This window comes from Gossypium arboreum, chromosome 2, assembly GCF_025698485.1.
Source record: "Gossypium arboreum isolate Shixiya-1 chromosome 2, ASM2569848v2, whole genome shotgun sequence".
Classification (NCBI taxonomy): Eukaryota; Viridiplantae; Streptophyta; class Magnoliopsida; order Malvales; family Malvaceae; genus Gossypium; species Gossypium arboreum.
The window spans coordinates 46,951,366-46,957,365 of record NC_069071.1 but is presented as its reverse complement, the minus strand read 5'-3'; positions in this window follow the sequence as shown (position 1 = coordinate 46,957,365).

Genomic DNA, 6,000 nt, shown 5'->3' with positions numbered 1-6,000 from the left:
GTTTTTAATGATTTTCATGTTTTTAAGATCCTTGTAACCTAATCTAGCTATTTCAAGGACTAATTTAAAAGAAAGATGATGTTTAAAATTTTACTCATGTTGGATATTTGTGTATTTTGATGTTTAATGGTAGAAGATGTATGTTAGTTGTAAGATAAACAACTTTTGCTAAGTGATTTTCGGTAAAAATGTCAAAAAGGACTTATTTGTAAAAGTTATAAAATAAGTAGTAAAAGTATGATTAAGTGGAAAATATGGGCTGGTATAAGTATGATAATGGTTCGACTAGGCTTGGGTTTTGAAGAAATTGAATACATTTCAATTTACGAGCCTAGGGACTAAATTGTAAAAATGTGAAACATTAGGGGAAAAATGTTATTTTGTCATAGTATGATTTTTGGGCTAAATTGAACAATGTGAGTATTAAATGAGTTAAATTTGTTGTTATAGATCAAGAAAAAGGAGGTTCGGACCTAGATCGTGGGAAAAACAATGTGTTTGATGATTAGGTCCAATTCTACTATTTTTGTACCGAGGTAAGTTTGTATGTAAATAATGCATTGTTATATTTATGTTTTAAATACTTTAATACTGTATTAATTGTGATTGGCTCTTTGAATGTATTCAACAAAGTTTTGACAAGTGAGAAATCTTGGTTGAACCTTAGGAATAGAAAAGGATACGAGTGACATGTCACTAGGGACCCATGTGTATATGCGATTACGTAATCTGGGTGCTGGTCTCATATGTCCTACCAGTGGATGGGTAGTCTGGTATGTGTTGCCGATACCTGACAGCTTGTGTGAGTAGCACTATGTAACTACATCCTAATTGACAGTTTGTGTGAGTAAGCCCATAGCTCGAAAATGAGCCCATATGTATTATTAGATATGAAGTAGCTTCGGCTACATATATGGCACTTATGTGCAAGATTTTTGAGTATCTGTTAATATTCTGAGTGTTCAATGGAAATGTCAAAGTTGAAAAAGGATATGGTTATGTTGCGAGTTGGTACAAGTATGTACGTAAAACTCATAAGTAATGAGCTCGATATGTTATGAACTCTTGGTAGGATTGTGATCGAGTAAGTTATGAATAAGAGACTTTGATAATGTGCATGTTAATCTTCATCATGTTAATTGTATGTTATTGTGTGGTTATGATGCTTATTATTTCTATAGGAACTTACTAAGCTATATAGCTTACTCCCCTTCCTTTCCCTTATTTTATAGTGTCACCAAGCTAGCTCGGGGTTCGGAGACAGTCGGAGATCCACTCACACTATCAACAATTATTTTGGTACCAATGAATTCAACATTTTGAGTTATGACATGTATTGGGGACTTGGTCATTTTGTTATGTGTCATAATTAATTTGTCCAAGTGTGTTGGCTTATATTGGTTAGAAGTTCATTTTGTATAAGGCCATTGGAAATGAGCCAATATTGGTTATAAGTATATTTATATAATGATGCCTTTCATGAATGATGTGATGATGTGATGATGTCTCAGTTGTGGATGTTAGTTGTGTGTATATGCTTGGATTGGTGCTATGTTATGTTGTATAGGTATGTGCATTAAAGGGTGGAAAAATGGCTTGGTAAATAGTCTTATTTTTGTCCACACAGGCAAAGACACGGGCGTGCATCTAGGCCGTGTGTGACACACGGCTTGCCCTACTAGCATGTGTTTAGGCCGTGTGTCCCCTGCACCCTAATTTTTGGAAATCAGAATGCCTAATATTGAGTACACAGGTAGAGAGACATGACCGTGTGTCTCAATCGTGTAAGGGCCACGGCCTTGGACATGGGCGTGTGTCCCGGGCATGTGAAGTCTGCACCTATTTAATGAAAAATCATTAATTATTAATCGACCACATGGCTTGGCACACCGCGTGTGACTTGGTCGTGTGTCTTTAATTTGTTCTTGGGTGACAAACAACGAGTTACATTGTAACACCCCGAACCCGAGACCATCGCCGGTGTCGGACACGAGGGGTTAGCAAGCCAAGTTCACTTGTTTTGCCCATCCATTGGACATTTCCAGTCAGGCTGGAAAAACTGCGTCACTGTCGCCTTAAAAATCATATCTCGAGTTTCAAAACTCGGAAACTGGTTTCATAAATTTTCCCTGAATTTAGACTCATATATCCATCTATGGATTTATTTCTATAATTTTTGGTCGGGCCAATTGGTACAGTTTATTAGTTAAAGTCACCCATGTTACAGGGATCGACTGCTCTGACCTTTGCCCGGTATAACTTGAATATCTCTCTGTACAGGGCTTTAATGCTGGTGCCGTTTGTTTCTAATGAAACTAGACTCAAAATTTAATCTGTAAATATAAGGTATGTCTCATAATTATTTTTGGATAATTTATAGTGAATTTTTAAAGTTGCGACAGGGAACCCAGAAACCATTCTGGCCCTGTCTCACAATAGCTTTAATATCTCTTAACCTGTAACTCCTATGACCATTTCGTTTCTTCCATAAGAAAATAGACTCATCAAGGTTCATTTACATAGCTTATTCACTATTTAATTCCATTCCTATGAATTTTGGTGATTTTTCACATTCACGCCACTGCAGCTGGCAGCATCTGTTTTTAAGGTAGGGCTTACCTATTTGGTAGTCTCCATGAATCAACTAGTCTTGCCATACATAGGTTCATATATGATCATTTTAACCATGCCAATGGCTGATCATATGACCAACATTCCCATTTCAAGCCATAGCCACATCATGACACCAAATATATATATACAACCTACAATTAGTCTAAGTTCATGCTTCCCTTTTGAGCCATTTTCGCATGGCCATACATACTTACATTACAACATATTTAACAAACAAGAGGTAGTCCTATACATGCCATCTCAAGTTCAACCAAAATTTATACCAAAATGGAGGCTTGATAGTGTGGATGACTTGACTTCAACGATCCCAAATCCGATTGCTTGACGAAATCTAGAAAACCGAGAGCCAAAGCAACGGGTAAGCATTTTATGCTTAGTAAGTCTCAAGGAATATAATCAACTCTAATTACAGCAATACATTCACATAGCCAAATGCATCATTTCATTAATACACATTCTTACTTCACACTTCATCATTATATAATTTCACAAAGTATCAATCAATTCAATAACTGAAATTCATTAGTCGATTGAGCGAATGTTGCTCAAACATGTCGACTTTCTAATGCACATATAACGTACCTTATCCTTTGGGCTTTTCGAGTGTACTAATTGAATTCATTACAGCAACCAACACTCACCTCCAGCCCAAGATTCTTGAATATAACCGGATATAATCACGTGCACAAATGCCTTGGTCTTAGCCGGATAGAATAACTTCATACGAATGCCTTGGTCTTAGCCGGATATAGCCACTAGCACAATTGCCTTGGTCTTAACCCGATATAAATTCCAGCATAATTGTCTTCGGCTTAGCCCGATATCATTCAATTTCTCATGCACACATACATCAATAATCATTGGACATACATATTTCATTTTCGTTACTAAGGCTCAAACACAATTATAATCATTAGCATATTCGCCTTGGGACTTAGCCCGGTGGAATTCAAATACTCATACACGCATAATCAATAATCATACACATCCATATTTCATCTCACATAATTCAAGTAAGGTCACTTCTTGAGGACTTACCTCGGATGTTGTCGAACGGCTTTTTCGGCTATTCGATCACCTTTTCCTTCCCCTTGTCCAATTGTGGCCCTCTTAGCTCTTGAGCTAATTCGAACAAATTCAATTTATTAAAACGTCATTGTGCTTGCTTATGGCCGAATATGACAAGGATTTTAAATGGTCATATGGCCACTCTTTAGCTTGAATACACAATGGTCATGCACATTTTATACTACATCAAGCAATTCAATACAATTTATTTGAGCATCAAGGAAATGCTAAGGCCTTCAATAGGCTACCCAAGGCCGAATATTCATGTACATGTTGAGGTCAATTTTGCACTTAATACCTCACAAAAACAGCATGCAATTTACTAATTAATGCTTTGCACATTGTATTAAAACTTATAATATAGCATCAAGCACTTATATGTGTGCTAGGCCGAATTGTGCTTGCAATTTCACAAGCATTCTTCCACATTTTCTTCTTTAAACCAATATATTCATCATTTAGTTCATAACCAAACATAATGTGCAATCATATATATGCATATATGAGCATGGCCGAATTTTCAAGGTGTCCATAGCCATCCAAAACACAAATTTTTAACTAACATGCAAAAAGCATGAATCATGCTCAAGAATGCATCATGGCCGAATATGACAATCATGCTCCTTTTCAACTTCAATCATAATAAAACAAAGAGAGAACTCATAGTCTTACTCAAGAGTAGACAATCCATCTTTGCATGCATCATCATCAAGCTTCACACTTAGCATGCAATGGCTTTATCACTATAACAACTTTGGCCAAATACCATTTCCATGGCATAACAAAGATTTGAGCCATGGCTAACATGCACATCAAGTTAGCAACCAAAACATGCATGAAACTCCCAACACAACCTCATACATACCTTAATCTTGATGCAAATTTAGCCACATCACCTTCTAGGTCTCTTCTAAACAAAGGAAATGAAGCAAAAATCCCTTCTTCCTCTTAGTATTTTCGGCCAAAAAGGGAGAGAGCAAGCATGAACAAATTTTTTTGTTTTTCTCTTCTTGGTTGCACGCAATGGGGTATGCCACTCTCTCACACACATTTTTTTTCATTCTTTTCTTACCCATGCTTATTTGTTTACTATTTCTCCCTAATGCCCAACAAAACATGTTTCATGACATGTTTAACCCATATCTCTTTGTCATGGCCGGCCATTACTTGTAAAAAAGAGGAATTTGACATGCAAGTCCATTATTTTGCATGCATGCTTTAATTAGTCATCACCCTTTCCCTATCGTATTTTCAAAGTTCACTACTAAGTCCTTTCTAGTGGAATTCGCCTTTATAACACTAAATCAATCATCAAAAAATGTCATACATGAATACACACATATTATAGGCATCGAAATGAATTTTAAATTATTGTTATGCCTCGGTTTTGTGGTCCCGAAACCACATTCCGGCTAGGGTCTATTTTGGGCTGTCACATACATAGGTTCGGGACACAGGCGTGCATGACCACACGGCCTGTCCACATGAGCGTGTCCCATATCCACACAGGCTTGTGACCCCTATTTAGTAAAAAATTTTCTAAGTTTTGTAAAATTTCCTAAAGATCTAGGTTTAGTCCCGAACCACTTCCAAAACGTGTTTTGGGGCCTCGTAGGCTCGTATTATGGACTTTATGATTAAATGCAAAAATTTTTAATTTGGACGCAAATCTATAACCTGAAATTGTATGTTTAATCGTGTGATAAGTCTAGTAATGCCTCGTACCCTATTCCGACGTTGAATACGGGTAAGGGGAGTTACAGCAAAATTGTGAACTTGTGAAATATGTGGGTTTTTTAAGCATGTATATAATTCGGCTATGATGGGTAGTAATGAAATTGTGCAAATTTCTATTTTTATGAGATAAGGACTAAATTGTAAAGAAATTAAAAGTACAAGGGAAAATGGTAATTTTTCCAAAATTATATGTTGGACTAAATTGAATATGAATTATATTGAAAAGAGTTACATTCATTCGTATAGATCTAGTTAGACCTCATACGGAGTTAGATCGAGGCAAAGAGAAAATTTTGGATTAGTTTCCTTCGTACCTACGAACACTCATCGAAGGAAGTTCGTGTAATTAAATTCTATAATTATATGCTTTGTTTGAATTAGATGTATGTTATTTGCATTATCATCATATATGAATACCAATCGCATATTCAATGACATATGACTTTTATCTTGCCCCGTTTGAACCTTAGGTATTTGTAGGATACAAATGACATGTCATTAGGGTTACCCATTTCAGCTCTTATGAGCTTACTATTATTCAGTTCGTATGAGCTTACTGTT